This window comes from Oxyura jamaicensis, chromosome 15, assembly GCF_011077185.1.
Source record: "Oxyura jamaicensis isolate SHBP4307 breed ruddy duck chromosome 15, BPBGC_Ojam_1.0, whole genome shotgun sequence".
Classification (NCBI taxonomy): domain Eukaryota; kingdom Metazoa; phylum Chordata; class Aves; order Anseriformes; family Anatidae; genus Oxyura; species Oxyura jamaicensis.
Window position 1 is genome coordinate 11,828,028 of NC_048907.1, and position 22,990 is coordinate 11,851,017.

General features: G+C 45.9%; 1 long non-coding RNA gene across 1 annotated transcript; it reads right to left on the minus strand.

Annotated features, from left to right (window-relative positions):
• Positions 1–12,032: 12,032 nt before the first annotated feature.
• Positions 12,033–21,954, minus strand: LOC118175120. The gene is made up of 2 exons (XR_004754889.1): positions 21,892–21,954; positions 12,033–12,194 (listed from the first exon to the last, which is right to left on the minus strand). It is a non-coding gene; the product is annotated as an uncharacterized LOC118175120 (long non-coding RNA).
• Positions 21,955–22,990: the final 1,036 nt, after the last annotated feature.

The following is a 22,990-nucleotide window of genomic DNA, read 5'->3' on the forward strand; positions in this document are numbered from 1 at the left end:
GCCGGCTGGCGCTCGCTCGCTCGTTCGCCCGCCCCGGCCCCAGCCCGGCCGCCCGCGGCGCGGCGCAGCCCCGGCCCCCCGAAGGCGCTCAGTCGGCGCTGCCCGGATGCCGCCCCATTCTCCCCGAGCTGGGACGCGGCGCTAGCACCGCCCGGCCGGCCGCGCATGAGCAGGGCTGCCAGCTGCGCGTCATTCCCCGGCGCAGGCCCGGCCGTGCCCCCGGCCCCCCCCCTTCCTCCTCCTCCTCCTCCTGCCCGCCCCTCGCCTCGCCTCAGCCCGGGGGAGCCGAGGCCCGCCCTCGCCGCCCCGAAAAGTTTCCCCCCGGCCCGGCCGCGGGTCCCCGTCTCGCCTCCCTTCCTCTCTCCCCTGGCCGGGAAATGGAGGGCGGCGCGGCCGGGAGAGCCGCGGGGGAAGCGGCGTGGGGCAGGGGGAACTGCCGGGGGTGAGGGAAGGTTGAGGGGTAAAAGGAGGAGCTGAGGAAAGAGTTGGGGCTTTAAAGATGAACCGGGGGCTGAGGAACGGGGTGGGAGGTGAAGGGGCAGCGGAAGCTGAGGGGTGAGCAGGGGGAAGCTGAGGGATGAGTTGGGGGTCGCGTGATGGGCTGAGGAATGAGTTAGGGGATACAGGATGAACAGAGGGACAAGGAGCAAGCTGGGAGATGAGTTGGGGGGGATGAGATGAAGAGAGGGATGAGGAACAAGCTGAGGGATGAGTTGGGAGGTGAAGTGCCATGGGAAAGCTGAGGGATGAGTTGGGGGCCCCACGATGGGCTGAGGAACAACCTGAGGGAAGTCGGAATGAAAACAGCCTGCGAGATGAGTTGGGGGGTACAAGATGAACAGAAGGATGAGGAACAAGCTGAGGTATGTTGGGGGGTGAAAACCAGCTGAGCGATGAGTTCTGGGGGTACAAGATGAAGAGAGGGGTGAGGAACAACCTGAGGGATGAATTAGGAGGTGAAGGGCCGGGGGGAAGCTGAGGGATAAGCCGGGGGCAAGGGGGTTGTTGAGGGATGTGTTGGGGGTTGCATGATGGACTGAGGGACAGCCCAAGGGGTGCTGGGGGACAAAAACAAGCTAAGGGATGAGTTGGGGGAAGAAGATGAAAAGAGGAATGAGGAACAAGCTGTGGGATGAGTTGGGGGTGAAGGACAGGCCGAGGGCTGAGCTAGAGAACAAGCTGTGGGACACAAAGTTTGACAAGCTGATGAGGAGGGTGCAGGGGAGCTGGGCAGCGCAGAGCTGTAGGTGGGACGTGGAGCTGAGCATGAAGGCTGGGGCACGCACAGGAAGAGAGGAGACCCTTCCCCTTCATGACCCCCTGCTCCGCATCCATCCGCCTTGTCAAGGCTTCACCTGAGCTCTGCGATGCAGGAGGAGGCCGCAGTTTCCTCCTTGTTTCCCTGCCCTTTCAGACCCTGTCCTCGCTCCTGGGTCACCCCCAGGCCTTGGGGCTGTGTCCCTGGGCCTTTCTGGAAGGGGACCAGCCTGATGGCCCCTGGAGCTGCTGCGTGTGGCCCAGCCCCAGGGACAGAGCGGAGTGAGGCGTGCGTGGACCCGGGCCCCCACACAGAGCAGTGGCTGTACCATGCACTGCAATAGTAGCAGGGTCTAATCCTCCCGTTATCATTTTTTATTGCGTACGGTTAGATATTACCCCATGTTAGCATCACTCCTGGGTACTGCCTGCCTTGTGTTTGGCTGGCGTTGCTCCATTTGACTAAGTTGGCTCTGTTCCTCACCTGTTCAGCTGCTTTCCCCTTCCCTGGGGGGTAACCTCGAGTTCCGTATGCAAGAGGAATGGAAAGATACTGCAAAATAAAACCTGAAGAAGTCCACTGAGCTTCATAAATAAGCAGAGAAAAATCTATGAAGGAGATCCAGCCTTAATGGGAGTGCTGTGGAAGCGAGGGGAGCCAAGAAAGTCTCCTGCCACCTGCTCCCACCCGTTCAGTCATCGCCAAGGATGATGGCTTCCTCAGGCCCGTGCCCCAGCCCAGGTACAACAGGAACCGCAAGGTAGCTGGAGTCTAACCCATGAAAGGCTTTATAGGGGGACTGTAATGCCTGCTTTTCCTTGCTTTCCTCAGATTCCTCATCTAATTGCATTAACAGAGCAGCTGAAAATTAGCCTTCTCCCACCTGGGCCTGACAGGCTCTTTCAGAAGGATTTCTCGTCTCTGGCAACAGCTTTGCCATACCTTACTTAAACAATAGCTAAAATAAATATCACCCTTTTAAAATGTAGCATAGAAATGTCATTTAAATTTAAGCAATTTAAAACCAAAGGTAGAAATCCCATGTGTAGTACATAGCCTCTTAATGTGAATAGTCATTCAGGCATTGTGTGCCTCAATCACACTTGTATTAGTGTCAGTTGTGTCCTAATAAAATCCTATAATCTTTTGTGTGCCAATTAAACAAGGGAGATAGCTACGTCTAACCACTTGCTTTGGTAATTACAGGCTAGTGGGGAGTCAGACAGTTTTCTGCCTTGGGTTTTGCTGGACTGTGGATTTCCAGTGGAGTATTTTCTCTCCTCCTGTTTCTTTAAAGGCCAGTGCTATAATATTTCAGATACGTGGTATTTTAAAGCTATAACCAAATTCTGCGAGATGGTTGATAATGAAAGATCTGTAGTTCAGATACACCCAGTTAAACAATGGATTGAGCTTAACAACTGTATTTGCTTTACCAATATTTTAAGAGTCACTTTCTAGAAAAGAGCATTTACACTGAGCTATTCCTTACATTTGTCAATATCTCTTAACTCAGAAGGTAATTCCCATATTGCTTATAAGTAAATTATAATGGTAAGTCCTTAAAAAAGATAAACCGGGGAATTTGTAGCGGTTTCTCTCAGTTACACTCATTTCAGTCCTGTTGTGCTTTAGGTCCTCCATCACTAATATGCATTTCTGGTTCTCATTATTTCATTCGCTTCTAAATTTGCTGACCAACAAGGACAGTGGAAACTGTCTGTAAAGTTCCTTTCTTTATTTCTGTCAGCAGGGTCATCAAGATTCTCGTCCCACCTTTCTGTTTTCATTCAGGAGCTTAATGCCCCTCTGAATGCAAACTGAAGGTGCTCTTTCTGGGAAAACTGTGAATATATATTTCTTTCCAATTAACTACACAAATTCTGCAATAGGAGGTAAAAACAAGAAATGCCTTGATAGCCCTACGGTTTTCAGTATTTATCTGTGGGAGCCCCCAGGCTTGTGTATACACATAATTTTGTTGGGAGATGCAGCAGACGGGTCATCCAAAGAAATTAACAAAATCAAAGAGTCCAAATGTGAAAGGATGCCTCTGTTTGAGACAGCATCTCTGAATCAATTGTGCCTTTCCTTCTACGGAGGCAATTTCACATTTTCAATAGAAGGCAGACCTACAGTGATTTTTTCCCCCCTAGCATCAAATGGCTTTCCACACAATGATATTCATCATGTTATAACTCTAGGTGAATGATAATGGATCAGAGGGAATGAAAACAGATGGATGTTAAAACAGACAATTCTCTGCCATGAACCTGGGAGCCCTCCACTGCTGCCTGGTCCGCTCATTCAGTTCATAATTGTATCAGACATTCCAACAATAGAGAGGCCTTCTTCATTAATCCTGAATTTACTGAAAAGAAGCGCTGCAGACTAAAGCTCTGTCGGTGCTTAGACCAACCCAGGCAAAATTTACCATGGGCCTCCATAGATAAAACTCAGCTAAATATAAGCTAGCACAGAAAATTCTGAAAGAAGCACAGGAAGAGAGGGGCTGGTGAGACGAGGAAGGAGGCCAGGCTCACAGCAGCACCGCTGATAGCCAGCAGGCACCCAAGTGCCTTTGTAACAGAGCTGCAACTTAGACAGGACCAGAGACATTTACAGAAGAGCTTTCCTCTTGCTGGAGTACAGACAGAGCTAAACTTATCATTAGGGCTCCTGCACTTGAGCTGATTTTCCTCTTTTCAGGGATCAGCCCACAGATAGGCCAGGGAATGCCAGCCCCCACCATGTGATGGGGCACAACCTTTTTGTAACCCCGGTCTGCAGCAGGTGACCGGGGCCAAGCAATACAGATCGAGTCTCTTACCAGCTGTCCTGTGAGTCAGACCTTGATTACAATATTGACATTAACATTTTAATCACATGCATGCTGCTGCAAATTTTAATGACCAACTTGCTTTGCCTTTGCTCTTTGAGGATCAAAAATGAGACCCTTGTTCATAGCCTGAGCAAGTACGACACCAGAACAGCAGCTACCCCGGCAGCAAACGTGGCATTGCTCGAGCCGCGAGCCTGCCCCTGAACGTTAACCTTGCTGGCACCGAACACCTTGCTGGAACAGGGACTTTGTTCTCAATTACTCTATTCCTGTGTCTGGGGCAGGACTGCAAGTTATAAAGAGAGGAGAAAGGCAGCGCTTTTGTATTCTCCGTAGCCTGAGGCTGTGTGAAAATCTAGCTGGTTCCCATCTAACTATCATTTTCTGATTCCCAGGGACTTAGAGCAGCATAACCCAGAGACTTTTCCTTCATAGTATGAAGCTGGAAGCAGGGCTGCTATTTAACTTTCCCTGCCTTGTGCTTTCAGAATAAGGTGAAGAAACTTCAGTGCAAGTGAGAATCAGGCCCCAAATCTGCACTGTCCCTTTCACCCTGAACATGCTCCGTGATCTGTTGCAAACAGAGCAAGCTGAATCTATGAAGCCTTGCTCTGATAAAGACTATCATGTCCAAGGTGGGAGGACAACCAAAAGGTCAGAATAAATAAGCTGAATACACAATTGCTTAAGGCAATAAAGGGAGACCACAGGCTTTTATTACAGTTCTGACATGCACCAGAACATACTTCAGGACGTTAAATAAGCTGGGTTTTGTGTTGCCAGGCTTAGCTGTTTTATGTTGTTTCTTCCCCTGCTACCCCAATACTTCGCCAAAATGATCAGGCCTTAGCTGCTTGTTATCCCTTCTGCAAACATGGGCTGCCTTTATCACTTGCTTCATCATGGGCATTTGCAGTGAAAATACATAATCACTGTCAGAGTACAAAGAATCATTACGAATAATTAGTTACTTCCAATATGGCAAGTCAGTCTCATAAATCTTGAATATTTGGCTTTGGTTTTGGAAAGAGAATCCTTAATGGCTACACTTGTGAGACTCTGTTAATTGATATAAAATTGTATTCAAAATTAAATTTGTTTTAACAGATCTAAATCACCCCAATAAATCAGCTCCAGCCTATCTGCTTCAAAAGGTTCAAGTACACTTTTTTGCCTTAGGGAGAAAGCGTGTGCTTGCAATCACTGCACGGATGGCTGGATCTGACCCTCCCCTCGTTTGCTAACCGCTTCCATATGCTGACACCAGGGTGAAGTTGCTGGCCTGAGAAAGCATAAAGGGGGGGGGGGGAGGCTGCAATGCAGCCCCTCCTGGGGCAGCTGTAGCTCTGGTGTCCTCACCCTTCCTGCCATAAGGACAGTGCCGTCTGCCTCTGGCTGCCTGAACTCCAAGGACTTAAGGAATTAAAGGATGAAGAGGGAACTTCAGAACGGGGAGAAGGGAGGAGTTTAAGTGTTTTTTGTTTTTATTTATTTATATAATCAGATACTGGTATTTTATGTGCTTATGGGTTGCAGTAGTTGAATGGTAGGTCTTGTAATGCTCTTCTTTTCTTCAAGGAAAATGCCTTTTTCATCTTCTGTCATGGGTGAGGGAAGGTAATAAATAATAACAGTAGCTTAATTTTGTCTCACCATGCGTGCTTTACTTAGCTCCTGAAATTGTTTTAGGAAGAAAACCATTATCTTTAGCGTTACTTTAGGGTGGGGAAGCTAAGGAACAGAGAAGCACAGCATTCCTCTCACAATTTTCTTCACTAACAGTCTACTTGCTCACCTGTGTGCTGGTGCTTCCTGAGATCTTGTGTGGTAAAACTGCTGGAAAAAAAACCTCAGCATTTGCATCCTGTCTGCTGTTACTATGTTACCTCAGATCTCTCTATAACTTTTTTTCCCCTTCCAGAGATTCCTTCTTGCCTACTTCATCTCAGCAGAGCTTTCCCCACCCTTCTACTGAAGCTGCTGTGTGTATTTGTGTCTGTCTGCTCTCCCCGGTTCCAGCTGCAGGACTTGTTCCATGGGGCAGGCCTTGCCTCCTGCCTGCAGCCCTTTGGGGTTTGATGCTCACTGCCTGGGGATTTGCAGAAGCATGGGTCAGATTTCAGAAGGCCGTCAGTATTGCAGGGAATGCACTGCCTTGCTTCGTATGGGTAAAGTCTAGGGGAAAAAGAAGCAAGTCTGCAGCGTAGTGCTCAGTAGCTAAATACTGTGTCTTGCTTGACTAGGTATGCCTAAATCCTGTTGGGCTCAGTGATCTATTTAATGACTCTTTTACTTGCTTTTAGGATGCTGCTGCTGTACAGCCGTCTTCGGCATGCAATGTGTAACGTGTAGGTGGCATCTATTGGTGGATGAAAGTTAAAATCAACTCAGCTTTATTAGGGGCAGCCGCTACGGCTGTTGGGAATCCTCCCTGGATAGAAGATGTCTCTTTTTACAAGTGCATTACAGGTTGTGCTCATTTCAGTATTTGCATTTGTTTAAAATAGAGTTTATTTTTAATCCATTTATAATATCAATCATCAAATAGTCTAAGAAAAACGTTGCCTTAAAAAAACATCCCCGGGAAACCTGAAAGTTAAGGCTTTAAACTTGTTTTTCTGTTCTAAGCCCAGAAACTGGGGAGCAAGCTAGTTAAGAGCATCTCGAAGGGAATGCGTTTGGCAATCCACCAGTTCCAGAGATCTCCTAATAAAGGCTGTCAGGGAGCACAAATATAACTTAACACGTGGTCAGCTACTTATGATAAACAGGTGCTAAAACACTTCTGCAGCGTTCCCTCCATTAAGGGTCTGTCTCTTTGAAGCAACCATCAGGAAGATGTGTTGTCTTAATTACAATACCTGGGAGCGAGGAGCTGGCTAGCAGCTAGGTGACTTGCTAATGGAGATTTCTCTGCGCTGGGAGTTTCAGCTCTGTGAAGCAGCGGCAGGCTAAAACCCAGGTGTAGACTGGCAAAATCACAATGATGCATAATTTATACTGGGTCAAGTTACCCTTCGTGGAAAGTAGGTGAGCTGGGCAAATGTTAAGCAGGGCTTCACCCTGGCTATTGTCACTGGCTATAATGGGGAATTTATTCCCAGGATGGACAAGGCCTAACAAATTACTCCAGTTACATGTTCTGGTGTCTTTGAGTGCTCAGACTCACTTCACAAGAGCTAGATCAAAAATGGATTCAAGGATATTTGGGAGGATATAATAATGAAAAATGTTGGATTAACTGCCTGGAATCATGATAAAAAGAGAGGTAGACTTGGAAGGTAAATGAAAGGGGATGAGGGAAGATTCAGTGGGTCACTGTTAGCGTGGGTTTGTAACAAGTACTGAATTATTCTTAACTATTTCTTTGCACGTGCCTTGTGCTGCTGCTAATCTTCTGTTATTCTTCACCTGATTCACTGATTTAATTTCACTTCTGTGAAGGAAGGAAAGAGCCTCAATTTGAGGGGACTGATAGCCTTTAGAGGGGGGGTGTATTGAATTTCAGAAAGCATTTTATAAGAGGGTAGCCTGCAACAATCTTGTGCTATAGGACTTCCTTTGGAAGCATATATTTCTCCCCTTCTCAGTCTTCTGAACAGTTTTATACTACACGTTTCAAGAGAATTAAATCAATAACAATCTGTACCTTTCTAACCTGAAATGCAAGCTCTGCACAGCAGGAGATCAAGCTATGCAATTAACTGTTGTCCTTTCAAAGGAATTCTGACAGATATTTATAGTTTACTGTATTCCATTTCCCTGCCATTGGAATATAACAGTACTACTGAAAGCAGCTGACTGGAACTATGAAATAATTATAGCAATAACTGTTTCCTTCTCTTCTGGGGAAGTCTCACAAAGTGCTGAATGTGGGGACTGCTGATGTTCTTGCCCCTCAGAACTCAGGCTTTACCTTTTGTTTATCATGCGGCTTTATGGCATCCAAGAGAGGTTTTTTTTTTTCCTGTTTCCTACTGCCTTTTCTAATGTCATATTCTAAATCTCACATTCAACTTGAAGCTGAATGAATCAGCGCTGTACAAATAAACACATTTTTAAGAGCTTTCTAAAATCGGGCACGGTCAGTGCATGAAGTAGAAAGACTTCTCTGTAGTAAAGTCAGTCATATCTTCGTGTGGGAGTTTGGAGCAGCCTATTAGGAAGAAACTATGCAATATTACCAGACGTGAATAGATTGGCATTTGACTGCTAGGCACTTTGCAAATTTCAATACAATGGTACTTATTTTATACCCTGAGCTGTCACTGTAACTTATGTGCTCATGCTGGTGACTTAGTAGCATAATGACAGGCCATTGTTACTAAGCTAATTAATTTTAAGCAATCTTTCCTAACAGTGTGCTTGAGAGTGACATTCGATTGCTGCAGACTTGAGACATTGAAGCATCAGGAAAATAGTAATGCTGAATCTTACAGCTGCCGCTCCTGCTGCCTCAGTCCAAGCCTCTTATCAGAGGATATTTGCTGTGTTGGGCACTTTAGATCTGAAGCTTGATTTGCCTCTTTCACCAGCTGTAATATCCTCTGCTACTTTGCCTTATGGCTGTATGTGGCAGAGGTGTGCTGTAGGTTCCCGCTGCCTGTTAGTTTTGCCACTTGACCCGTTTCCCTCATGCGGGCTGAAATTCTGCAGATGGCTTACCAGGGTCTACGTGAGGTGCAGCCATTGCTTTGAGGTGCTTTCAGGAGCAGTGTGGTGAGGGTTTGTGGTATATTTGTTTTGCCTTTTGTTTTACTTTTGGAAGTCTGGTAAGGGCAGAATAAGCTAGGTAGATTTGGAAATGTCTTTCCAAATCAAAGGAAGTCTGGAAATAACTTTTCTATCACTGTTCACCCAGAGGGGTAGAAAATAAATGTCTGGATGCCGCAAACCTTTAACTGCATGGACTGGATATGAAGTGGAACCCTTCCTCCAGCAAGAGAAGAATGAGAACAGGGAAGAGAAACCGTTCTCAATTCGTTCTCACGGGTGGCACAATCTCCTTGTGGCTGTTGAGTAATACCGTATTGTCAGGCTGCCTCGGTGATGGTGCTCAGTCTTTCTAGGTAACGGTTTTGCTTTCTGTCCCCCAGCCGGTACTGAGACTGGGTGGGTGAGTGGTGCTGCCGTAACAGCAGGACAAATCCAGCAGCCAGCCTCCCACAAAGCTAGGTTTCTTAGGAGTGTTGTCAGAAGTGTCAAGTCCACTAGAAGGAAAGAAGCTAAAGAAGCAGAATGTCTCCTAAATTAACCGGATCTGGAAAGTCCCCATCATTTTCACCATACACGGCTGTTATGCAGAACACAGCTGACTGCTAGACCCACCGGTGTGGCACAGCAGCAACCTGCAACCCAGCCCAGATGGCTCAGCTTCTGGAAACTTGCTTTCATTAACAGAGAAGAAGATTGGGCCTTCTGCTCAGTGAGCTGGTGCATGCGTGAGGATCAATAACATATCTGAGAACTCTCCTCCTGAGAGGGCTGCAACAAACAGTACATTATTTATGTGCCCTTCTCACGTTTCTCTGCGTTATGTAAATACTAATCAAGGTGAAATTGGACTCAGCCATGTCTAATTTTGACTTCAGTTTATTTTGGCAATATCCAAGCAGAGGTCAGATGCTAAATGCTCTCCTAGGGGAGCCCTGATGTTTTCTAAGTCTTTGTGTGGGTTTAATGCCGGGTCTCTACGTAGGCTTGTAGCTGGCTGTTGGAAACTCAGGTGTTGTTCCTCTGTTGTCCCCAACCCTCATACTATTCTTTGATTGCGGCATGAATGAGAAAATATTGAGTCCTGTTTGGCCATTGCCCTTTGACCACAGCTGATGTTACTCATCCAGACAAGCAGAAGCATATTTTATTTGGGTTGGTCAACGTTTTGATCTGCTTGCCCCCTGTTCCCATATCCTTGAGTTTTCTCCTCTGTGTGTCTGTTGGTCTTCCAGGGTGTTTTCATTCTGGCTCACCTGGGAGCAGGGGTTTCTTTGGGAATGCTTCCCAGTTTTCAATCTGTTGTGTGGTTCCAGGAGTCTAATTCTGGTTGTTTGTATTTATTTATGGCATCATTACAGTTTTCACCTGCTATGGGGGAAAAATGTGCCTTACTGAGAGCTCTGCTAACCAAAATCTCTTGTTCCTACTTGGTAAATGCTAGTGCACTGTGAGCTTTTAATGTGCATGGGTGTGCCTGCCAAGCAGGGCAGCTATTAGTTCTGTGCATGATGATGGTTTCTGTGATGAGCATGACTTTTTCTATTGGGAAATGAACTGTGAACACCTACTCATTTTTCATAGGCCAAATTACGGTGATCTTTCAGCTCTCTGAATTGCCTACACCTCAAAAAGAAAGTCCCTAGGACCCTTTAGAGTGATGCTAATGAAATAGCTGTGGCCGAGAAGCTTTCTGTAGCGAGGAACTACCTCTGCGAATTACTTGCTTCCTGCCTGGCAGAAGCCTGATGCACCTTGTGTACTTTCTCACCTCTTGCCCCATTTTACACTTGGAATTGAGGTAGCTTTTGGGTGTCTGTTGGTCAGGCTTCTCTAGCTGTGATTAAACTGAAAGAGAAGGATTTGAAGTCAGGGAGAATTTGCTTACAGTTCTGTGTCTCTCTGGAAACCTCACAGGCGACAGCTAAAAGGAAATGAGCTAAAAAAGGCATTACTACTCTCTTCTTTCCAGGGAGAAAAAGAAAGGGCAATAGCATTATTGCTTTAAAAAAAAAAAAAGTCTAAATTCAGACCTTGGAAACAAAGGAGCGTGACTCTGAATTTAGCTCTAATACTGGTCTTCAGACACTTCCACGCCTAAATCCTTGGATGATCATTAAGTTCTGTTGTGTTTGTACTTTTCTAATCCAAGGGATCCCCGGTAGTACTTATCAGCTCAAAGACTTATGCCTGATTTTTTTTTTCCTTCCTCCCTGTGTATTTGTCCCAGACTTGGTCTGGGGGGAAAGACACTTAGTGGAGCTTTTGACTCTCAAGGCAGCGAGGCCAACAACAGCTTGTAGTGGACTAGTGCTCAGCAGATGGAGAGGATGGGGCCCTCAGTAAAATGGGAGCTGTAGGATCTGTCACAGCTGTCTGCCACTTCTAGGATGGCGATAGAGAATTCATGTCAGTGCATGAACTTCTCCCAGTGAATCAGGTATGTCTACACAAAGATGACTTTACTTCCTCTGATTTTCCTAGTGTTACATCTCAGTGTTTGTATGCACAGCTGTTTTTTGTTGTCCTGGGGAAAAAGGCACTCTTAATGAAGAGCGTTTGATATTCTGAGATCTGGTCACTGTAATCAAGACAATGAAAGGTTTTTACTTAAAGCCAAGCCTTCCAATTCAGTAGGACAGAGTACTATCAGTTAATTTGAGCTTCTGAGCTGTGCAGGTACTTAGAAGTATGATCCATCAGGTACTCTGATCTGCAAGTCTGGCTGAAATCTTGCAACTGTCAGCATGACATTACACCCAGTCACATCCAGTGTGCTGAATAGCTAATAGATGTTTTGAAAGGAGCTAAATTGGCTTCCCCAAATCCACCTCAAAAATGCAGGATCTGTCTGCAGCTTGGATGTGAAGGTGTGATTTCAGGCTGCTGTGATAAATCACTAACACCTGGGTTTTCTGCTTCTTGTTTTCTAAAGCTGCCATTTTAACTTGCATTTACCTAACCATTTAGCAATGCTCTGTTCTTCTACAGCAAACAGCGTACTGGCTGGTGACTAAGACCAGAAGACAAATCAGTCACTTTTTTTTTCTTGGTGGATGTGCCTTTCAGTTCAGAGCTAAGGCGGGCCTTTAAGTGTGTAATGAGAAGGCTGTAGGATGAGCGTAGATCTCATGTCAGCTCAGATTAACTTTGCTTGTACGTATAGTTCAAAGTAAATTGCCACATGGTCAGCAAAATGCACTTAACCATTCAGTATTCCTGAGCTGTAACATAGAGCATGTTGTGGTCTGGATTCTTTGTGAGAAAGTGCAAAGGATGTTCCTTGCATTTCCTCAACGCAGGCAAAAAGTCAGCATCTGCTGGGTGCTAATTTCTTCATTAAGAGTCAAAGTTGCTCGGCTTTATCCTAGGAAGCGGTCCCTGAAAAAAAATGGAAAAGAGTAGTTTCAGTGAGAATGATGATCCTACAATAAGCAGGAAGGATGTGGGAAATCATATTGCTGGAGAAGGTGTATGTAGGGGTTTAGCTGTGCTCTTGCAGGGTTTGCTGCTGTGATGCCTGGTTTTACAGGCCAAAACTTGGGTTCCCAACACAGCTTGTGCCCCAGTGTAGGAGCATCCATCATATGTCAGTCATCTGCTTGCATTGGTTGTGTTCTTCCCCCCCCCCACACCCCCATTTGGGTTGTCCGTTTGGTATGGAGCTGCTTTAGGGGATGATAGGACTGAGTGCTGGAGCTTATTTGTAAGTAGTTTTTTAATGCATTGCGAGAACAGCTGGATAGGAGGTATAAATTGCTATAAATTGCTGGTCTATGCAAAAAGGTGCTTGCATACATTACTGGAGAGCCCACTTGAACTTGAGCAGTGCTCCCACCAGCATTAAGAGGTCACTTAACCCTCTGCGCAGCCCTGCTGCGGAGCCCAGGCGTGCACTGCAGAATTAAATGAGCTCCACCATTTTTCCTCTGTGCGCTGCCCAGAACTGATGCAAAGTGACATCTGACAGCGCAGCAAAGCAGTGACAGTGCTCTGAGACACTAATAATAGCTGTAGAGCTAGAGCAGTTTTCCTCCATCCTTATTTTTTATTAGATTCTCCCCTCTTTGGTGAGGAAATGTTGTCATCCCTGGCACAGTTTATCCTTGGAAACCACCTTTGAGCCATTTAATCTCAAGGCTGGCTGCACAGTGGAGTCAATGCACTAGGAATGCTCCCAACATAATCTCTTTAAAGAACAGCTGATACCTCACTGAGAACTTTGAAAAAACATTCCCCTTGGAAGCAATCCTCAGAAGTTAGGAGCGGCGAGGGGGAGCTGATGTGCGAGAGGCCAAATCGTCTTGGGAGCAGTGCGGCAGCAATCCCCCAGAAAGGCAGGCTCCAGTGCCATGCAGAAACTCGTCTCTTTTTTCTCAGTTTTCTTTGTTACTAAGGAGATTTGCATTGAAACAAGCTCTGCAGGAATCCTCAGGTTCCTAGCAAGGAGATCTTAATATTTCTACTTATTTATAATTAGTAAAAGAGAGACTGTGTTACAAAAGGTACCTGTAAGGGATTCTTGGGTCCAAAAAGCAGTAAAAGGGGGAGAAATGATGAATAGCCCTCTAAACCCCAGTTGAGCACTCAAGGTCAATTTGGTGGAACCCTGGGCCAGCAGCAATGTTGTGGTTTACCTCAGAAGGACAGAAGTAGACCAACCCTATTTGTTTTGGGCTTGACTTCTGCTGTAGCTGCTCCTTGCCCTGGTACCTGTGTCTCTAGTGTGAGCCCTAGTGAAGTCAGCAGCAAAACCATGAAGAACGAATAAGGCTCAAGGATGCTTGGTTTTGTTTTGATAGGTATTTTTAACTGCTGTTCCATGGATGGGGAAAGGGATGCTGTTTTTTGAGTGCTGGGTTTAGAGACAGGAATAGGTGCCTAAGGAGGAACTTGAAGAATTTCAGCTCCAAATCCAGAAGGATAATCCTCACCGCTCCTGCCTACCTCTGTAAGCGGCTGAGTATCACCACCAAGAGGGTTCCTTAGGAAGTTAAAGCTCTTCTCTCTATGTCTAGAATTATCCAAGTCGTGTTGATGCTGAACTGTTCAAATCTGATCTCCTTCCTAAGCCCTGTCAAGATTAACAAACCAGGCTTTCTCCCGCCTGCCTCCTGAGAGGCCCTGCTGACAGCACAGACAGAGCATGCCTGCAGCATGCCTCTGCACCAGCCAAGTACACAGACAGCTGCTATTTACATTCCAAAGCAGAGGAAGAGTCAGGGATATCCTGCTGCTATAAAATAGCACTGAATATTAAAGGATAAGAGGAGCTGTTGCATGAGCAATGGAGTTTTGACCAATCTCTTATGTTCTCCTCCTCTGGGGCAATCTCAGCAGCCTCTTCATATTCCCTATGATTTTTCCTCTTTAGTATCCTTCCTCTCCCATCTTCTCTGTACTCCTGCATCACCTTGCCCTGCACTCTGCTCCTGCTGTGTCTCTCTAACACCTTCCTGGCTCCTTCCCATGCCCCCTAAGCTTGGCCATGTCAGAGCTTCTGCTTTCTCCTGTGCCCTCCATGTGGCCTTGGGAGGGAAGCAGCTTGTGGGGTGGGCTGTTGGGAGTGGAGAGTGGCTGCGTATCGTGTGGCAGCTAAAGAAGCCCTGCAGGAACGTGGGTGCTGGGCAGATTTCTTAATGTTGTCCGCCTGAGTCCATGTGGCAACGTAGGGGCTTGAGTTTCTTTACAGCTGAGCAGTCAAAAGTAATTTTGATGCAAGCCATAAATAGTCAAAATTTAGTGAATATGGTGGACAGCTAGGGAAATGTTTTGGGAATGGAGCTGAGATCACTTAGTATGAAGGTGAATGGAAGAAAATACAACAAAGGGAGAAGTTGGTAGGTTCCTGCAAAAAAAGAAGTTGAAATCCTATTCCCTCCCATTCCAACCCCCATCTCTTCTACCAGTGGCTTAATATTTATTCAGCAAGCTAAATACATCAGGTCCTCTTTCACCCTGGCAGCACTACTGGTGATACTATTATACAGATCTGTGCTTGCTGATTCTCCTTGTCCTGCTGTTGCACCCACAGGTTTTTTCCCCATCCTGACCTTTGGAAACGTGCTGCTGCAGCTGCAGTGCCTTTCTGTTAACCTTTCTGTGTGCATCTCTCCTCAGTTCCCAGGACGTTGGTATGATATAGGCTTTTGCTTCCACTATATTATCGTCTTGTAGAATTAGCCCTCAGGAGTCAGCATCTGGTCCCAATTACTGTTCTTTAGCTGAGGTGCCTGAATCTCCTGCCCCAGAAGGTCTGGGATTCCTTTATCCTGGAGCGCATGGACAACAGCAGGGAAGGCAGAGGCTTGTCGTGAGACGAGGGCCATTGGCACGCTTCCCAGCACCTACTGATAGCACCAAGTGTATGTTACAGGCCGGGCTGTACAGTCCCATGGTAAAGAAACACTATGAGGCTATTAAACACCCACTTCAAATTGCACCTTTGATCAAATTCCTAACAAAAGGCAGCATTGCTGTGCAGTTCTGCTGCGTGCGTGCTTTGCAAATTACATCCCCAGATGTATGAGATCTCTGGAGACCAGAGGGGAAGGAATGTCATGCACACAATAGAGCTGGAAAAACCTTCTGTCTTAATGGTGCCCCATCAATTCTTATCTGATAATCTCTCCTTTTGAAGGTATGTGGAAAACCAAAAATAAGAACAAAGCATAGACAGAGACTTGCCCTGACCTGTCTTCTAGACCGTATCTCTCTGGAGCTCTGCTTGCTTGCTCTGCTTGTCTTGCTGTGACCTCTCTCTCATCTCGCTATCAAGCTCGCTTTGCTGGGGTGAGCAGCTGCCCCCCCCCCTCCCTTCTGTCCCTCTTTCCAGCCTCTCCTTGTGCTTGTAACAGCCTCCTCGTGCTTGTCTGCCTTATCCACTTTGTCTTATATTTTCAGCAGAGATTAGAAATATCTCTTCTTCTGAGTCTCAAAGTTCTGAATTCCTCTATCTTCCTGCCACTGCTTATCTTGCTGCTGTATTTTTAAACTCTAATACACTCCAGGATATGGTTGTCACAGGGGACACTTGAACAAAGTAAGAGTAGTGTAGCAACCTTCTGAAATTCTCAGGAAAAAAAGATGCTTTGTCAAAAGAGGAAAGTTCAAAGCATAAAAATATGTATCTATTTTTCAGTTGTTGAATAGTGACAACACATGATAGTGGGATGATTTTGGAGCGTGTTAACCACTGCACACCGTTCTGTTCTGCTGTGTTGTGCGTTGTATCGCTTTTAGGTTGAGGGCTCAAGGGGCCCAGCACGCTTGCAGTAGCTAGTTCCAAGTAGCCTGGCAGGTAAGGGACTGCTCAGTCTCTCTCTGACTGCAGAGAGGAGATATCAAAGCAGAAAGAGGAAGTGTGACTCGTAGCTGGTGGCAGACTGGGGAAATGAACTCTGACTTCCCCAGTCCCAGCCAGCAGCAGAGGTGCTGGGCCTCCTTCCTCCCTCCTCTGGTTCTCTCCAAATACATCTTCAAAGATGTGAGAACAACTTTGCATTGCCTAGTGAATAGATTTTCTCTGGGTGCTCCAAAACCACTGTCACTGAATCTCTTGAGCCCTTTGAGCTCGATGGAGAGACTTTGAAACTCTATAGCTTTCACAGCCGAAGGGAGGCAGTGCTCAGACCCTGCTGGCGTTCACCAGGCTGGGCTCCAGCTGTCTTGGGGCTCCTGGAGAGCTTTACCCTGAAACCTTGGGCTGATGACCTCGTGGCTTAGGAAGCTCTTACCAAACAGACAAAAGTACTTCCCATTTGAAGCCTTCTGCTTGGTCCTTAAAACACCTTTGCAACTTTTCCTTAAAGGAGAGGCAGTCGGGCACTGCGGTGACAGTAACCAACAATTTCCTTTCTTATTAGGCTCGCTTGGGAACGTAAGCTGCCATCTTCTGAACGTGGAGCTGGTGCTCTGGGGTTGTTTGTCTTTTCTCTTTGGTTTGTGTAATTATACTTGCCCTGAAGACAGCATTGCTAAGATACATATCTAGTTTTTCAAATGATGCCCTTCCAGTCTCTGGAGTTCATTATCACCCTGCAGTGCCCATAACTGTTTTCAGGAATCCCATCTTTTCTCCAGGGATCGGGGTATAAATAGTGTGCGATGTGCTGTCTCCCCTGGCAGTTATTTACAAGACCACGTTGCTGTCTCACCTTTAACTCTGGTGCTCTTTGTGGGTTCATTTCCCCCATTTCAGGAGAAATAATGGCATAGCTGCATTCTTTAGGAAACAATACATTTACAAATATTCAACTTTCTATTTAGAGAATTGCAGCAGGCCTGTCGCCTCTGTGGTGGCTGGGCATCTAAAAAGCACTTCCTTTCCATGGGGGGAGGAGGATGCACAGCCTCCTGCTCCACAAGTGGCAGTTCCTATTCCGGCAAAAGGCGAGTTTCCACCTGATGTTAACCCTGCAGAGCCAGTGAGACAATTGCACAAATTAGTCTTAATGCTGCAGGTACCTACTGGGGAATTTATTTATTTATTTATTTTTCTGAATGGTTTTATTCTAGGAAGAGTAAGTTAACTCTTGTTGCTTTGCTGTAGGAAAAAAGTCAAACTAAAAGGCACGTGATTTCTGCTTTTGAAATCTTTGTATTGTTACGCGGAATAACTGCAAACAATTTGCATTACAATGAATCATAAATAAGAGATGCCACCAGCTGAAGTATAAACTGAGCAAAATGTGGGCTGCTTTCAGTGCAGCAGAACTGAAGTGCTTTAGGCAAGACTAGACGGAGCTAGCAGGCAAGTGCGTGAGGCACTGCTGGGTCGCAGACAAGCCTTGTGCTCAGCAAAGGTCCTAATTTCAAGATGCCCAGTTAATCTTAATTTTCAATATAAGTAACATAATATTTGTAGCTTAGGTGCCAAAATCATCAGGCAAAGAGAAGGGGGAAAAATCCAAAACCCTTCTGTGGAACAGGATTAGGCAGGATTGAAGTCTGAAATGATCATACTGCTCTGAGTAGTGGATACTGCCACAGCCAACTCAATATAACTCAGTGGGACACTTGACATTGTACATTTTCAAGCAGCAAGCCATAAATCTGTGTTCATGTGAAATCTTTTGCGCTCCACCTGATGGGAACAGAATCACTATGCAACTTTAGGTGCTGCTTTTGGGGGGAATAAAGCACAAGTTACTGCCTTGCAGGGCTGATCTTTGCTAGGAGAAAGGGAAAGTAACTTGAATGTTTGCTTACCTTTCATAAAATAAGCCCTGTTCTCAAGTGCTTTACTGGACAGGAAAGTTCTTAAGCATTTTGCTTAAACGTAGGGCAGAGTCGGGTGAGACTGAATCAGAGCTCTTGTCTTGTAAGACATTTCTTAGAGGTAGCCTGTGCTATGAAAACTGGTGTCAGAAGGGTGGTACGGAGGAGGCACGTCTTGCACCAACGTTGTGCTGTGTTAACTCTAAGAGGTGCATGTGGTAGTGTTGGAGGATTGGGGTGTGGGATCCGTGTGCCAGTTGCAGTCTGGAGTTCCTTCCTTCACCAAGTGCTCTTCTGTCTTTGCATCAAGCAGGTCTTTGAGCTGTTGCAGACTTCAGTGCTGCCAGCCCCCAGCCATGAGGTAACCATTTGCTCGGCCCAATATGAGGATATTTCTGGTTTCCAACTTAATAATAATAATAATGGTGGCGTAGCTCATAATCGTGAGCGAGAGGTCTCTGTGCTGTAATGGGAAACAGCTGGTGTGGTGGGCCATTGCAGACTAAAATCTGTCTTTGTTCAAAATGTGGCCCCGCCATTATCACGGTTGGAAATAATCCTTGGTGCTGACATGGTAATGACAGCTTGGTGTTTTAGACGCATCTAATGGCACTAAGTCCTGATCTTAGCCGGCATTTATCAAGATAAATAAGCCAGTCAGGCAAGAGCATGGTGGGCTGACTGTATTCCTGCAGATAACGATGTGCGTGTTTCCTCTCTCGGAAGAATAATGAACAGAATGACTGTCAAAATATTTCCCTCTGGAGACACTCCAAAATAACTGACACTTGTGTGAGCTCAGTGCCATCAGCAGTGTGAGCTTCTTTACAAACCTGGAAGAAGTGGAGCTGTGGCCAAGGAAGGTGAGGGGATCTCACCTTAACGCTAACGAGAAGCTGGGAGAGTCATTTTCCTACTTGCGTTGGACCTCTCTTGGGAACAGCTCCGCTGTCATGGTTGCTAGATGCAATGCTACAGTGTGTCCTTCAGGCCTCCTGAAGCTGCTGGACGAGATCCTGCTGACTTCAGCAAGGCTGGTTCTGGTGCAGCACCGTCTTAAATGTCCTTTAGCTGAAACTTTCATTACGGCCCTACAGACCATCAGAGAATCAGGCCCTGCAAGTCCAACTCTGCAGCTCTAGGATTTCCCTATTAGTCCTGGAAGAAAGCTGTGCTAATGATTCGTCTGCAAAACCAAGTGCACACGGTCCTACGCTGAGTTCACTGTGCTGTTGTGGTGTGCCCATTCTGCAGCCCTCGAGGATTTGGGGAACCGCATCTAACTTGCTGCAGGAGCTGCCCGTGTTGTAAGGAGGATGCATTGAAAAAGTGTGCCTGGGGAGCTGAAAGCATCACTTAGAGCAGCGTGCCCGGCTCGGTGACCAGAAGAGTAACGTGGCCTGGGTGGCTGGAGTCTGAGCACAGGGAAGCTCATGGCCTGTGCCACAAAAGAAGTGGTTCTCCTGGGTCAGAGAACTGTGCTGTAACGATAGAGTAAGCTCCAGCAATGCCACGGCACAGGTCAGGGCTGGGAAGTGTACATAAAGGGCTTTCCCTGTAGAACAGGTCAGGTCATGCTGCTGATTAAATGTGTCCTGTGAAGGTGTCGTAACTCTCCAGCCCGAGTGTGTTACGTCTCCAGAGCGAGAGCAGGGTTTTGCAAGACTGGATTAAGGTGAATTTATTCCCTTTTCATTCTTTCAAATGTAGATTTATCCCTGTTGAGCTGAGCTGTGATGAACTAACTTTTTGCTGTAGGCAGAGGGCTGGCTCTTGTACTGATGAAGAGACTTGTATTTTTGCTGAGCTGCTTCTTTCCATGCTATTCACAGGAGGTTTCATGAATTTTCTATATGGGTGGCCAAGAAAGTGATTTCTTCTGGCGGGGGTGGGCTCTGTCAAGCTTACAGCTGCCAAGTTCCCTCTCTTCCCGATTTTTTTTTTTTTTTTTCTCCCAGGAGGGTTGTCTGGGGGATACAGTCAGGACAGTAGAAGCAACCAGGACAGTAGGATCTCTGATGTGCATCCAGCCCCCAAATGGACAAAAAGATGCCTCCTGTGGGTCTGCAGTCTGGGGAGCAGGATGGCATCTGGGTGAGGAGCTTAGGTGCTGAGGGAGGAGGCAGAAATCTGAAATCTGAGCTTCCACCGAAAGCAGATTGTGTGCTGTGGGGCTGCTCAGCAGAGCTGGGGTGATGGGTTGGGTGGGGAAGCTGCTGAGACGGGGGCTTCCTCCTGCCCCAACCCCACAGCACCGAGGGCTCCTGACCTGCTCCTCTGCTGCACACCTGGGGTACAGGCAGCCGGCAGGAGAAAGGTGATTTAATGGTATGGAGGAGCACTGAGTTGTATCGCAGGTGAGGGAAGCAGGCAGTTGAGAGCGGGTGGGAACAAAACCCTACACTTTGTTTGTCTTTTAACAATTGGTATTTACGATGAAGTTTGACCCCTCCCTCCAACCAAATGTTTCTACATGAGATAGTTTTCCCAAGAAAGGATAGAAAAACATGAGCAGTAAAATAATATTTATAGAGCTATGCATTTGTGAAAGTGACTGTGGTTTTCAAGGTAAATAGTTGCTGGATTATTCAAAATACTCAGTATGTCTGTCAAAATCCTTGTGTCGTGGAATATTTCCCACACAGTTTCATAGAGAGCCTCTTTTTAACTGCTGGTGGTAAACCTGTAATGCTATGTTAGGTTTTTAATAGCTTGCAAAGGTCCCCGATTGATTTTCACACGTTTATTTCCACAGCAGTAAGGTTTTACGTACTGAGGTGTGGGAAGGAAAAGAGGGGGGGGGAATAATCACAGGATGTTGAGTGCGTTTCAAAACCTGTGCCTAAATGCCTGTCCGTGAAAGGCTCTCAAGCAGGGGGTGGCTGAAGTGATTGCATGAGCAGTACTGGGGGGGGAGCTGGGGGGTTTGCACTTTCACAAGCAAGGGTTCCCTTCTTTTCCTTGCAGCCTCCTCTGAGGCAGTTTGCACAAAGAGAAAATCCCCTGTGAAGCTTCACGCTGCCTCCTGCTCTCGGGATGCTTCTCTCAGCTCTGAGTGGCGGTGGGACCTGTGGGGCTGTGGTGCCTGCACACGACTGGTGCTGAGTTTGGCCGTGCCTTGCTTTTCCATCAGCTCCATCCCATTTGCTGCAGGTCTTCATCTCATCATCTCACAACTCCTAGGAGTTGTCCTTGCAAGTCAAATTTTAAATTTCTGCAAAGGCTTGATGGAGTTTAATGGGCTGTAGACAGTTCTGTTATTTACATAGCAGACATCATTATTGGGGATATTTCCTTCCACATCTCATAGCAGCGTGTCTAAGGACTGGAGACCAGCCTAGCTGTTCCAGAGCTTCTGAGTAAACAAATAAGCAAGCATCCTATTTAATAAAAAAAAAAAAAAAAAGGCCTGGCAATTAAAGAAGATGTCTTGCATTGTACGAACAGGAAGGATTGTAAAACACACTTTGCAGGGAGCCAGTGGAAATGCATTCAGTCTAGTTTATAATCACAGCACAATGAAATACCCTGAACATAAATAGCAAGAAATCAATTTTCTTTAGAAAAAGTAAAATAAAGAACATTAAATGATCATTTGACTAGATAACTGCAGTTTACTCGGTGGTATAACTGTCAGCTTGCCTGTGCACAATAACGGAATTAATGCAGAGGGGGTATGGTTTAGATGCCTCCTTCTTTACAGTGACAATAACTCCCTTGTTTTCTCTAGTGAGTAGATGTTTATACTCTAATTTTGTCTCTGCAGGCTACACAGAGCCTTAAACTTGCAAAAGGGATTTGTGAGCAGCTTGCTTGTCAAGAACAAATGCTAGTCAAAAGAAATGCATGACTTACTGACCTTGAGTTCACTGAACCTTCATCTTGATGCTTCTGCACCACTAAGGAGTCAGCTGCTCCAAAAATTAAAGTTCCCAGATTAGAATAGGAGCTCCGACAAAGGACCTGTATGGTTTACAAATACACATCGATTAGAGGACTTTAAAAGAGCTTTGTAAGAACAATGGGATTATGAAAAGCAAATGTTTAAGAGGCAAGAAACCAATTGAGGTCAAAGTTGATGAAAACCAGACTTCTGAAAATATGGTATTTCTTATTTGCGTTTTGGCTAACAACCTTAACTCTTTGTCCTTACCTGTTACGTTATTCATTTGGCACTAGCCATGTTGTCAAGCTGATGTGCTGTAAAAAGAGATGATGACTTTCACAGGGACCTCGGTTTCTGTGTGCGTGCCTAGTATTTATTTTGCAGTATCTGGCTCAGATTGGTTTGTTGCATCCTCCAAGTCTTAGTATTTTTTAAGGAAATTTATAGGAATATTTCTGGTTGGTATTCTTTTCATATGCTTAAAGCTACATAGCCATTGCATCACTTTTTTTCTTCCTGAAGAAGCATGTCAAAAACCCAGCATCTCAAAGTTTTCCGTACTGTGTTAAGGCTAATTAACCTTAAATAGTTTAATTTGGTTCTCAAGCTTTTTGAAGCTTCCCGACAGCACCTCCTTCTAGGACAGAAATATGAGTTAATGCAAAGAGGAGAAACATGGCAGTTTCCCAGTTCCCATAGAGAACTGTGCATTGGGAGCAGATTCTTCCGCTACAGCAGAGTGCATTTGTGCATACAGGTGACTGACATGGATGTAAGTGTGAGCATGTCTGTTGTGTATATACACGAAAATCAGATCCGTTTTAAATATATACATAGTAAAATGGCATATGCTTTTCACGGGCTCAGGAAACATCTGTGTGGATAGAAATAACATTTTTTTAACTGAGTTACAACCTTGGTTCTAATGTTATAATTCCTATATGTTTTACCTGTGTAATTGAAAAGATGTTTATATGAGAACTTGGAAAACTGAGAGAACTTGTTTTGCTCACCCCATAATCTGCAGAGTTCGCTTTGATGATAGTATGTCATAATTCCTCCTGGGTGCCAG